Consider the following 15,054-nt stretch of genomic DNA (forward strand, 5'->3'; position numbering starts at 1 on the left):
TAAAAAATGTAGGAGAATAAAAAATGTAGGAGAATAAAAAATATAGGAGAATAAAAAATGTAGGAGAATAAAAAATATAGGAGAATAAAAAATGTAGGAGAATAAAAAATATAGGAGAATAAAAAATGTAGGAGAATAAAAAATATAGGAGAATAAAAAATGTAGGAGAATAAAAAATATAGGAGAATAAAAAATGTAGGAGAATAAAAAATATAGGAGAATAAAAAATGTAGGAGAATAAAAAATGTAGGAGAATAAAAAATATAGGAGAATAAAAAATGTAGGAGAATAAAAAATATAGGAGAATAAAAAATGTAGGAGAATAAAAATATAGGAGAATAAAAAATGTAGGAGAATAAAAAATATAGGAGAATAAAAAATGTAGGAGAATAAAAAATATAGGAGAATAAAAAATGTAGGAGAATAAAAAATGTAGGAGAATAAAAAATGTAGGAGAATAAAAAATATAGGAGAATAAAAAATGTAGGAGAATAAAAAATGTAGGCGAATAAAAAATGTAGGAGAATAAAAAATGTAGGAGAATAAAAAAATGTAGGAGAATAAAAAATGTAGGAGAATAAAAAATGTAGGAGAATAAAAAATATAGGAGAATAAAAAATGTAGGAGAATAAAAAATGTAGGAGAATAAAAAATGTAGGAGAATAAAAAATGTAGGAGAATAAAAAATATAGGAGAATAAAAAATATAGGAGAATAAAAAATATAGGAGAATAAAAAATGTAGGAGAATAAAAAATATAGGAGAATAAAAAATATAGGAGAATAAAAAATATAGGAGAATAAAAAATATAGGAGAATAAAAAATGTAGGAGAATAAAAAATGTAGGAGAATAAAAAATGTAGGAGAATAAAAAATATAGGAGAATAAAAAATATAGGAGAATAACAAATGTAGGAGAATAAAAAATGTAGGAGAATAAAAAATATAGGAGAATAAAAAATGTAGAAGAATACAGAATGAGGAAATTAAAAGTATAGGATAATTAAAAATATAAAAAAATACAAAATACGGAGAATGAAAAATATAAGAGAATAAAAAATTATGGGGAATAAAAAATGTAAAACAATAAAAAATATAGGAAAATATAAAATTTATGAGAACAAAATATATAGGACAGTAAAAAATATAGGAGAATAAAAAATATATGAGAATAAAAAATATAGGAGAATAAAAAATATATGAGAATAAAAATATGGGATATAAAAACATAAAGGCTTAAAAGACATATGTGAAAATAAAGGATAATAAAAAATATAGGTGGAGAAAAATATAGGAGTATCAAATTAAAGAAAAATAAAAAATGTGGGAGAATAAAAAATTCGTGACCATAAAAAATTGGAGAAAAAATATCGAAAATAAAAAATGTAGGAGAATAAAAAAATATAGGGGAAAATATAGGAGATAAAAAATATAGGAGAATAAAAAATAGAGGAGAATGCAAAATGTAGGAAAATAAACAATATAGATTAATTAAAAATGTAGGAGAATAAAAAATGTAGGAGATTAAAAAATGTAGGAGATTAAAAAAATAGGAGCATAAATAATATAGGAGAATAATATATATATGAGAATAAAAAATGTAATGCGGGAAAATTATGTGGGATAAAAATTATAGGAGAATAAAAATGATACGAAAATAAAACTGTAGGAGAATAAAAAATACAGGAGAAACAAATTAAAGGAGCATAAAAACTATAGAAGACTACAAAATATAGGAAAATAAAAAATATAGGAAAATAAAGAATATAGGAAAAAAATATAGGAGAATAAAAATATAGGAGAAACAAATTAAAGGAGAATAAAATATAGGAGAATAAAAGATGTAAAAAAAAATATAGGAAAAAATATGGGAAATAAAAATATAGTAGAATAAAAATATAGGATTATAAAAAAACATAGGATATTTAAAATGTAGGAGAATTAAAAATGTAGGAGAATAAAAAATAGAAGAGTACATAAAATAAAGCAGAACAAAAACATATTGGAAAATAAAAAAATATATGAGACTAAAAAATATTGGAACATACAAAAATGTAGATTAAATAATTTGTGACAATAAAAAATATAAGAGAACAAAAATATAAGAGAATAAAAAATATAGGAATATAAAAAAATATAGGAGAATTAAAAATATAAGAAAAAAAGAATATCAGAGAATAAACAATAAAGAAGAATGAAAATATAGGAGAATAAAAAATGTAGGAGAATAAAAAATATAGGAGAATAAAAAATATGGGAAAATAAAAAAAATATAAGACAATAACAAATTAAGGAGAACAAAAAATATAGGAGAATAAAAAATATGAGAAAATAAAAAATATGAGAAAATAAAAAATATGAGAGAATAAAAAATATATGCGAATAAAAATATATGAGAATAAAAAATCTGAGATATTAAAACATATAGGCGAAAAAGAAATATAGGAAAATATAGGAGAATAAAAAGATGTTTTTGAAGTAATTCGTAAATACTGGCACCCTTTTTAGTAATTTATAATTGCCTTTTGTTAGATAAATTATCAGTGGTCTTATCATTTTGACCAGGTGAAAATGCTTGTTTTTAAAAAATAATTATTAGATCAGGGTTAAGGTTTCGAATGAAGCAGATTTCATTTTTTTTTACATCATATTTTCCCTTTTGGCAATGTTTTCAAACATTTGTTTGATTAAAATTCAACAATATGCGTAAACGCTTAGTTTCTTAAGTGGTCTTGTGATTTTGACCCGGACTGTAGGGATAAAGCCCTGTGGACCCAATTAGTCATCGTCAAGATCGACGGATTGCATGATGATGATGATATATATATATATATATATATATATATATATATATATATATATATATATATATATATATATATATATATATATATATCATGTAGTCCGTAAGTCTTGACAATGACTAGTTGGGTCCACAGGGCTTTATCCCTCGGTGTTGGCATACTCTCACTCCATCACCACAGAACTTTCCACCTTGATTTCAAACTTGCTTGCGCAGTTTAGGTGCAGTATCTGTTACGAATCAGATAGACACCCTCTGAACCTCTAATGCTCATGTCCATAGGAGCAAACCCGCGACGACTGGCAGCAGAGGAGGCTGCAACCTCTGGCCGAAATTAATCTCAGCGAGGTAAACGGTCGCTCTATCGTGCCCGCTACTACGCATTTTTTTTGTGGATGAGGTTAACGAAAACTACAAGGCAGCGGTAGGATTGGAGTCAGAGTTCCCATGTCTTAGCTAATTGCTGTGATAAGGCCCACAAGGCAGTGGTGTTTGATTTTGGGGTTGGTTCTCCTAGTCTTCGCCCAACCAAGAGCACCCACAAGACAGTGGGTTAGGATGTGGTAGTGTGCCAGGGCATGTCCACACATCAGTAGGCCATAACGCACTACCTCTGGTGTCCTCTACTACTCAGAGATCTCATACAATTTATACTCTGGGGTCGCAAGGCAACCAGTTACAGTATGTGGAGGCACTGTAGTAGTCTTGATGATGGAGAGGTTATATACTGGCAGGGAAGACTTATGCATAGCTGCTCCCTTTTCACCACGAAGTAAGCCAGCGGTGTTAGCTGGAAGCGAGAAGGTATATATTTTCTCAAACGTAAAAACACGCTATAGATTTTAGTTTTACTGGCGTTTTAAATCAATAATTTTCATTTTCTTATTGTTACTACCAGTAGTGAAAGAATTTTTTTTTAACCAAAATGACATAACAAAGATGATTAACGTAATCATTTGTACCATTGTAAAAACAGACACAAGTTTTTGGATTCCGATATCGATCTCGATACTTCCAAAAGTTATGATTATTCCGATTCCGATTAATATACAATAGAATCGTTATCTGGCTCGCGTTCGTCATTTTTTCAGTAGTCCGGCCCGCAGTAAAAAAAAAAGTTTGGTGATGTTGTGAAAATTACACTCAAGATGAGAACAGTAGTCTGATGAATCCAAATAATACGAATAACCAATCTTTATCTCAAAAATTCAGAAACGTCAGTTTTAGTCAACTTTTTCACTTAAAAAAAAAACATACAAAAACGAATTTCCGCTTAAATTACTTGAGCCTCCTATGGATGTGAAATCTTTGCTTGTGGTCGAAATCTGCCTTTTTCTTCTAAATAAGAAAAACAAGCTGGTTTATATGAAATGTTTAAAATCTTACTTTATTTCTGCGTTGCTATTTGGCTGGATTTTATTTCTCATTCTCTGTTTCTCCTTCTTTCTCTCATTTACTTTATCCTTTGGACAAAACAGATACCAAAACTATTTTCAGTTTCACGTTCGACACAATGGAGTCATCAGATGAAATAAAAACTACCTATTTTCAATGAATCTTCGGCAATCGGACGAGCCCATCTGTGAAAACACGTCGATGAGGAGTGGCGATAAACATCTGAATATTAAATTACCTTAGCTCATCATTATATAAATTGGAGTATATGAAGCTTGGTATAAAATATCTTCATATTTATAACATATATGAATTCTATTTTATTTAGCGAGCTATGACATGCGAAAATCTTTAAAGTTTCTCTACTGGCTGGGTGTGAAATTATTTCTAATAATTATGTGTTTTTCCTTGAGACGTAACTTGAAACTGAAAAGTGAATGTCAACTTGATGTCTGCCCGTCTGCGTCGTTCAATATCCATTCTTCACTACGTTAATAAAATTAAGTAAATAATTACTTAATAAACCATAGTGGTCTCTCCCCAATGAGTAAACTCTCTGAATAAAATTCAGGAAAGCTCAGCAAATCTCTATTGTGCTTCCATGCATGAGTAGCTTTGTTCGTCTAACTAAGGGGTTACCAAACTACACTAAATCTGCCCCCCCCCGACGCCAATTCATTCGGCCTACTGACAGTACTTGAATTTACTTGATAAAACTTATGGAACACAAAACTTTGTGATAAAATTATCAGGGACATAGACATCAGGGGTACAGTGTAGGGAGTTGGGCAGCAAGATGTCGGTTCACGTTGCACTTGAACTTCTGCATGTCAGTACAGTTGAGGAAGTAGGGACCCGGCAGGGAAATCCAAAGTCTAGCAGACCTGGGGAAGAAACTACTGGAGTAAAAGGCTCTCTTACATCTAGAGATCTCTACTGTGAAGGGGTGGGATTTAGCTGCTTGTCGGATTTGTCGTGGGTATTTACGTCGAGGGGGCACAAGTGCTTGTAGTTCGTCAGAGCATTCACCGTTAAAGTACTTGTAGAAAAGGCAGAGGGATGCAACATTTCGTCGATGGGACAGGGGCTGAAGTTTAGATGACAGTTCAGGACCTATCAGGTTGGCGACTCTCTTTTGAACCTTGTCTAGGAGCGAGAGACAAGTAGCAGATGCACCAGCCCAAATATGACAACAATACTCCATACATGGGCGAATGGTGGCCTTATAGAGTTATAGGATACTTTCAGGCGTTAGTATCTTTCTAGCACGGTAGAGAGAACCTACCTTCTTCGCAGCGGTCCTGGCGATACTCTCAATGTAATTGTTCCAACTCATGTTTCCTGAGAGCGTTAGGCCGAGGAGTTTAAAGGATGTACTTTCAGATAAAGAGTCATTGGCCATTTCTATTGGTGGTAGAGAAGGTTTCTTGTAATTATTGACGGAAACGAGTTTAATCTTGGTAGCATTGAATGTAACCATCCATTTATGTCCCCATTCCACTACAGATAGGAGGTCATCCTCTAGTGTTTCTGCCATTTCTTTAGACATGTGCTCATTCCTTTTCCTGTCGTGTCTGTTATAGAGTGTGGTGTCGTCAGCATATATACCCATCTCACAGGCAATTTTGTTAGGGAGGTCATTTATGAATATTAGGAATAACAGAGGTCCTAGGATAGACCCCTGAGGGACTCCCGAAATATCATATTGTTTAGATGTACGACCGTCAAGGACAACCTGGATTTTTCTCTTCTCTAAGAAGGATTTAATTATGTCATGTATTCTTCCAGTGATACCATATGATGTGATTTTCCTGAGAAGACCTTCATGCCATACCCTGTCAAAAGCCTTAGATATATCTAGAGCTACCGCTCTACTCTCCCCGGCTTTGTCCAGTGACTGGTATATATGTTCTGAGATTACAGTTATGATGTCTGCTGTTGAACGGGCTGGCCTAAATCCATATTGTTGGTCAGTCAGAAGTTTAGCATCTGTAAGGTGATGAACTAGAACTTGGTTAATTATAGTATCAAATATTTTGGCGAAAAGTGGAAGGAGGCTAATGGGGCGATAATTTACTGGGTCAGTTCTTTCGCCAGAATTCTTGAAAACTGGTACTACAGAAGCAGTTTTCCAGCAGGCAGGAAAGCAAGATTCATTAAGGCATTTGTTGTAAAGTTTGGGGAGAACTGGAGCTACTTCGGCGGAGCACTTTTTTAATAGCACAGCCGGGATGAGAACAGGTCCACATGCTTTTATAGTGTCAAGATTTCTTATGCACCTGAGAAGGGGTGATTTTCAGATCGTCTAGTGTGATGTCTGTCCGCAAAGGAAAGTCAGGGAGGGGGTGTTTGGCAGGGTCCAGTGTGGAGTTGGACGCAAACCGATTGGCAAGCATGTTAGCCTTCTCAGTTGCAAAGCAAACAACCTCATGATTGTTGGATAGTAGGGGAATTGTGGATTGCCTATTATTTACTACACTGTTGTAGATTTTCCAGAAGTTCCGGGTTCCTAATTTCTGTGCTTCGATGCGCTTTTTGGTGGTTTCAGTAAACTCTCTCTTAGCTGTCGCTATTTCTTTCTTACACATTACTTCTGGCTTCTTGAACTGGACTTATGTCGGTTAAATCTGCGGTACGCATGCTGCCTTTGTGCGATGGCGGCTGCACAAGTAGAAGTAAACCATTGGGGAGAGTGCGGCTTGCTATAAAATTTCCGTGTGGGAACATGTGCTTCAATTGCTGCTTTGAACCATTCATTTGCGCACTGTTCAGCAGGAAGTGAAAAGATATTTTGCCATGGAGCGTCCCCGATGAGATTCCTGATGGCTTCCCAGTCAGCCTTTTTTTTAATATCTCGTTGATTTGAGCAGTGGCTCTTCAGTTTTGGCTCTAAAGTTTAGGGCTATTTCAACTATTACCACTGCATGATCGGCGTTCCAAAGTGGGCTGTGGGCATTAGTTACACAGTCATCAGGAACTGTGGTCAGAAACAGGTCTAGAAGTGATGCGTGTTGTTCTTGCTGGTCTGGGAAACGGGTTGGAAACATCTGTGATAGGGAATGAGATATAGAGAAGTTATATGTAGTCATACCAGCTGCGTCTGTGTGAGTAGAAAATCCAAGCCAGTTGCTCTGGTGGACACTGAAGTCACCAAATACATGTATTTGTGCGCTAGTGTCGAGGGAAAGTGCTGTATCTATGCTGTCAGAGACTTTGTTTATTAGGGTACAGTCCTGGGTCGAGGGAGAGCGGTAGAGAAAATAAAAGAAAATAAAGGAAAGAAAAGTAGCTTTTGAATATTATGTTTAGAATATTAGGAAATTTTCATACAATTGTTTTGTTCTTTAAATTAGACATTTCATTTCTCCCAGCTCTCCCCCTCCTTTGGTGAGCATTAGCTTCACGAGTGACCCATAAATCCTCTTCTTTTCTTGTGTTTCAACAGGATTTTGATAATATTTCTAATTCAAGGTTTTTTAATTTTCAGATTCCGTTTTCTTCATTCTTAATTATGGCTACTAAAAAAGATTCACAGATCGAACTAAACTTTTTTGCTGCTTAGTTTGCCAGATTCCGATATGTGCACATTATGTCTGATGTACATATTTTTTTTTTGTTGTCGCTTTCTTTGATGTGTAGTAAATAAAAATGTTGGTTTCTTTTATTTTTGGTCATTGCATGTGCAGCACCCATGATTAACATGGAATGCTAAACTTAGTTTTTGGTCCCCTAGTCTAGATAAATAGAAGAAACCAAGGGTCAACAAACACTAAAAGAACACGGCCCGTCATGAACGACAAAAAGAATCAACTGTGAAAAGAAAGCATAGTACGTAAACACCCTGCGCAAAGATTTTTATTTACTTGACTTGATCGCTCACTGGCAACAAAAAGCACAAGTGCAAAATTACACGTTTAACCGACCACGTGCGAACTGCGAAACGCATGTATATAAAAAAAAAGAATTCATTTTGTTGATGTATTTTCGTGTTCGCTTACTGGCGAAAACGTACATTTGCAAAAGCGCACGCTTACATCAACGACGATGTACGAAGTGTTTATGTTACGTTAAAAATTTTGCAAATACAGTGCAAATACAGTGGAATGACTGACGATGGCCTTGTGCCATACTAAGCTAACCTATGTAAATATACACAGAATTTTATCTGAATCATTTGAAACAATTAGATATTCTTTCCTTTTTTTTTGTTTTGTTTGGACCATCCTTAAGTGACACGGGTCTGTTATTTTTTAATAACAGTTTATGATAAAAAAGAAGAAAAAAAGATGATGGCATTTGGCCTTTTCTGTTTTTTTTTTGCTTTTGTATTAATTTGGAGTCTATGTATCTTCTTTCAAAGGAAGGGAGTATGGGGAAGTATACTCTGGACTATAGCAAAGCTGTTGGCAGTTTTTTTTTTGACAGACAGACCAACACCATTGCGAAGATAACGGGAGCAGGTGCTTGGTTCTTACAACATTTCAAATAGCAGAAGCGCATTTTTTGTATATAAGAAAGTCAAATAAGTTTCATACGAAAAGGATTCTGTCTTCTTTTTTTTTCGTTTCTTATTTTATTTATTTATTTTTTATTTTTTGGGTTGACTTTATTCTCCTCCCCTTCCTCAACCCTGCCCAGACTTTTCCTTTTATGTCATTTTTATGCTGTACTTCGCCTCTTTATCCAAACATTCATATCGTATTGTATATAGATACATAGATAAAAAGAAAACAAAACACACAAAAAAACAAAAAACAAAACAAAAAGCACAAGCAAATCGTGACGTAGGAGATTTACGGATACATGAGAACGAACTAAAAATAAAAACGATAGAAAACTTTTATAATAGCTTCTTCAATTAAACACTCTACGAAAGCCTGTCCGTGTATGTCTAAACATCTACCTATATTAATTTATATCTATCTATCTATCTATCTATCTATCTATCTATCTATCTATCTATATATATATATATATATATATATATCAAGAACCTACGTATGTACCTACGTAGTATCTACCTACACACGTATCATTCTATCTATCCATTTTATAAATAGGTACTTATTTTGTTGCATATTTCCATTCTGTGGAGGTCCGAATACCTAAGCTCAATTTGTTTGCACAAAGAGCATCACTTAATACGCTAAAGGTATATCGTGTATCACTTCCCAATATGCTCAACTCAAATAAAAAGAGCATTATATTCATCCACATACAGTACTGTTTCGCTGTATCACAGCTCATCAGTGTGGCTAGACAGGCAACTACCTCAAGCCAGGATCGAACCCCGCCGCCCGTACGACAAGGCTTTAAAATATTACGCTAATCAGCAGTTGCTGTGCGGGTAGTATATATATATATATATATATATATATATATATATATATATATATATATATATAGAGAGAGAGAGAGAGAGAGAGAGAGATAGATAGATAGATAGATATTGATACACTGCGATAAATTAATAAATATTGATAACTTCGGGAGAGATTATTAGATAGAGATACACTAATAATTTTATTATACCATATAATTTTATTATACCATATTTCTTCAAACTGAAACATAATTATCAAAGTATACTTACGCAGATACATATGAAAAGTCTTTATTAAAGTTTGTCCCTATTTCCATTCTATGGAGGCCAGGCGCGAACGCAGACCCCACAATTTTATTATACCATCCCTATTTAAGTTAAAACATACTTATCAAAGTTTTATTATGTACATCTATATAAAAAACACTTGTAAACGTTTTTTATTTAATTTTTAAATTTTTAATTTCCATACATCGTGGACCAGGCGCGTACGCAGACCCCACAATTTTAATGAATCATCATTATGCCAGATCAAACATACCCATTCCTATGTCGATACATCTTCTATCATTATATGTGATCAACTTTCTATAATAGTCAACCATATAGGAGCCTATTCGTGACCAGACACACACACAGACGTTCAGTTTATATATATATATATATATATATATATATATATATATATATATATATATATATATATATATATATATATATTACAGACTCTTTAAATAGTTATATCTGACCGATTTCTAATCTATACAATTGATGTATCTATCTTCCTTTTTTGTTTTTACTTTTTTGCTTTTTATTTTTTGTCTAATACAGAGATGAAAATCTAAAAGATATTTGAAACGCACGAAATATTTTGAAGATGAATTGATGCTCGTTTAAACTAATTTTGTGTCAAAATTATTTCAGCCGTCTCAAATTGGCGCGGATTTCAAATTTGATTTGACATGTATCCCCATAAAAAAGTCCTCCCTACGGAATTCTGTCTGGATTTGTTGAAACGAATACCGGATCAATTTAAAACATTTTTGTTCAGTTAATCTTACTGTTATTATTTAACATTTTGTTCATGACCTGATCCACCATTTTTGAAATGAAGCTATCTTTTTTTTGTGAGCGTTTTGTTTGTATCGCTTTCTATATCACCTTTCCTTGACGTATCCCGTAACCCCTCATCTAGATTTAATGTTCTGGAAATTAAGGCAACCAAGAATGCTTGAAGGATATAAAAATAAAGGAAATTAATGAACATTTTCCTTTGTGTTTAATAATTTAACATCATCATCATCGTCATCGTTATCGTAATCATCATCACCATCATCATCTTTGGCATCGAAATCATCGTCATTGTCATCGTAATCATCATCATCATTATCATCATCATCATCATCATCATCATCATCTGTTTCATCGTCGTTATCATAATCATTACGTTTACCATCATCAACATCGTCATCACGATCATCATGATAATAGCAATAGGCGTTGCCGTCGTAATTGTCATTGTCATCAGCATCACCATCATCACTATTATGGTCATATGTGTCGTCGTCGTTATCATCATTTTCGTCATCATCACTTGTTATCATCAGAATCGTCAGTATTCGCCGAGAAATAAATGGTTAAAATAGCTGTTCGATAATGTAAAAATAATGTTTTCAATGAAAGTCTTGATGAGCGTAAAAATCTGAAGAGACCTTTTATTTAGAAATTATGTGTGTGTGTGCGTGTCTGTATGTCTGTGTGTCTTTGTGTCTGTATGTACATGCGCGTGGGTGCCTGTTTCATTAGAGAACAATTTTTGTAGTATTTAATAACTCTTTGTTTGAGATTTGGAGACCATGCACGACTAGAAAGAGAATTGCATCGTGATGTTTCGTGCGGGGTTTTACAAAATTAGCATTTATCAATTCGGCATAGTAGTTTTTGCCGGTTTGTAGAATGGTCATTTGAAAGCATTATAATTTATTTTATGCATATTGTCATTACTTAAACAGGTCACCATGATTCATTCATAACGTTTTCTTTCAGATTATTAAAGCATCATTTATAATTTTTTTTCTGGAATATTCTGAAAACAATTTTCTTTAATCAAGTGAAAGGGGGTCATTTTTCACCATGATAACACCTCTTCTTAAACAGCAATTACTGACCAATAATCTCCTAGGGAATTTGGTTGTGAAATTTTGCCCTGTCTTGCATATTCTCTGGACCTAGCACATATTTCGAGAATTAAATGATATTAAAAAAACACAAAAAACATTTAGACTGCCTTAAATTAACTTTATAGGAGGCTATTTATCATAAGTTAGATTCATATTTGATATGAAAACATAATTTTACAACTAAAGCATTTATGAGCTAGTATATATGTTAGGACGATACAAAAGTACAATGCAAAGAGGAGTAACTCTTTACTTGTTTGGGCAATGTTGCCTTCTCCTTGTCCATAGTCCTAAATTTTAAATTCTCGTGATTTCTCTCGATATCAACGACCGGAAGTGGACAGTGGAAGGAAAATACAGTGACTTTCAAAATGGAGAAATAGTATCATTCCTGTTGTTCGTGTTATCATACTTGGAGTTCTGACCTTTCATCTATTAAGTTTGAATTATCGTTACATGTGTGTGCCTTATTTGTACATAAAATACTTCCATTCTTTCATCATGAGCAACAAACATACCCACGTGAAGGCTGGACATTATGTGGTAAGATATTTTATGTTATATTGATCCAAAGGCATCTCACTATATAACAAGTTATATGGAATCAAATTATAGAGAGACAAATATATATATAATTAACCAATATATATATAGTTTGATGAAACCAAGAGACATATATATAATTTGATGGAATCAAATTATAGAGAGACAAAGGTTATCACCGTTAAGAATAGCTTGAAAAGATTAGCAAAAACACATACAGTTTTTCAGTTAAAAGATGACATATTTAATCGGTACAACCTTTTGCACCGACTTAATAATTCCGAGCATGTGGCAGACATGGTAAGGTATTACTTGTATCAAATGGCGGAGATGTAACGTGGCCGTTATTTTTTAACTGTGTCGTTACAGTTCAAACCTCTCGGACCCAAAAGCTGTCCGAAACCGTCGCAAAGAAACAAGCAAATAAAACAAGAAAAAAAAAATAAAAACCCAACTCGCCATTTTTTTAAACTGCAAATGAAACACATTTATTCGTGGTTCTTCCAAAACAACGCATTTCATTATTTTTTCAAAAATCTTTTCGCACACAAATGTGCTTTTTGAAAGTCTCTGTACCCTCGTACTTTCATACTCCTATCTTGCTTGGTACGCACGTTGCTTCTCTCCTCACGCTGTCGCTTGTCAGAGCTTTCTTGCCTTCGTAGTTACACTTCCATCTTCCCCGATAGAGCTTTTCTTCTCTCCGACCACGTGCCGTCAATTTTTTTCTCGCCTTTTCTTGTGGCGCACGCTTGCGCCTTTGCTAATTTGCATAGTGTTTTAACTTCTGCTGCTAATATTTCTGCAAGTCAGTTATCCTAAAGCTACTGCTGATTTCATCACACGCGCTTATAAGCGCTCTGTTACAAAAATACTCTTGACTTACATGATGGCCAAAATAAAAAGCGCATCTTTGCCTTGCATGTAAAACATCGATTCGAGCAAGAATAAGTACAATCTGAAACGAAAATATTCATACGTATAGACATCCTCGTGTGACCGCCCGCTTTGCCATTTATTAAAGACGAGATTAATGGAAGACAACAGAGGATCATCGAGTCATAAAATCTTTTTTGTTTTATTTTACTTCAGTCGAAGTTCTCAAAAATCTCTTCAGTGGGGATGAAGGTTCAATCTTCAGTGCAGGCGATACTTAAAATATAATTGCGAATTACTTAGGCTTTTTACTCGGTCATAGCTGATGGAATCAGAGAGGATGCTGCCTCCTCTTCAGTGATTACAGAAAAAGGTTCCGTGCAGATTCTCTAAAGATTCCCGAGTTCGACAGAAAGATTCCCAAGTTCGATAAGATACACCTGAAGAAGGTCAGAGGTTACATCGAGCGAAACGTTGTAAATAATAACACTCAAGAAGAGAACAGTGATCCAAAGAATCTATATAATATGAAGAATCAATCCTCATCTCAAAAATTCAGAAAGCAATACACTGTTATATTTACAAGAGTGTATTTTTTGTTGTTTAATTTTACTTTAGTCGAAGTTCTCTGAAATCAAAAAGCTTCACTTCCCGGAGCTCTCCGAAATCAAAGGGCCCCATTTGATCTTTATATGAAATGCATATGATATACATATGATATACATATGAAATACATATGATATACATATGATATACATATGAAATACATATGATATACATATGAAATACATATGATATACATATGAAATACATATGACATACATATGAAATACATATGAAATACATATGATATACATATGAAATACATATGATATACATATGATATACATATGAAATACATATGATATACATATGAAATACATATGACATACATATGACATACATATGACATACATATGAAATACATATGAAATACATATGATATACATATGATATACATATGATATACATATGAAATACATATTATATACATATGAAATACATATGACATACATATGAAATACATATGACATACATATGACATACATATGAAATACATATGAAATACATATGATATACATATGATATACATATGAAATACATATGATATACATATGACATACATATGAAATACATATGAAATACATATGAAATACATATGATATGCATATGATATACATATGAAATACATATGATATGCATATGATATACATAAATATTCGAATATTCCATTAAATTCCTCCCTTACCTCTCAAACACTAAGTTAGTAAAGAAGTCACAAAACAATCTTTCTTCTCCCCAATTGACTTTTAAATATAGTATACCTTTCTTGCGTTTTCCCAATTGACTTTTAAATATAGTATACCTTTCTTGTGTTTTCTTGGGCTTACTTGATTCCAATACAATAATTCGTCTTGTCTGGTGGGGTATGCCGCTTCGTACTATTGTAATATTATCGTCTATATAATTCATGATTCGCGCTTTTAAAATTTAAAAAAAAAAAGCGTGCCTATTGTATAGACATGCTGATAGTCGTAATTTTTTAATCAAACAGACAGATTCTTGTTAAATCAACATCGTTTTATTTACATTACAGTGATAGCATGATAAGATAAAAAGAGAGAGAGAGATAGAGGAGAAATATATAGAGAGAATGTTGGGGTCGTTATATGGTTGATCGATACGGCAACGGTAGAAGTGTCAGTCTAGCTTTCCCTCTAGCTCTCTCTATCTCTCTGACTGACTGCCTTTGTTTATGACTTATATTTACATCAACCACATCCCTTGATCGGAATCTGATTGTTCCATTATCTTGACATTCGATTTGAAATTTTTATTGTTTTATTACTCTGTTTAAAAAAAAATTTTGTTTAGCAATTCCACTCCAGTTAAAGTA

The sequence above is a fragment of the Euprymna scolopes genome, chromosome 35 (assembly GCF_053919585.1).
Source record: "Euprymna scolopes isolate OS-2025 chromosome 35, ASM5391958v1, whole genome shotgun sequence".
NCBI lineage: Eukaryota > Metazoa > Mollusca > Cephalopoda > Sepiida > Sepiolidae > Euprymna > Euprymna scolopes.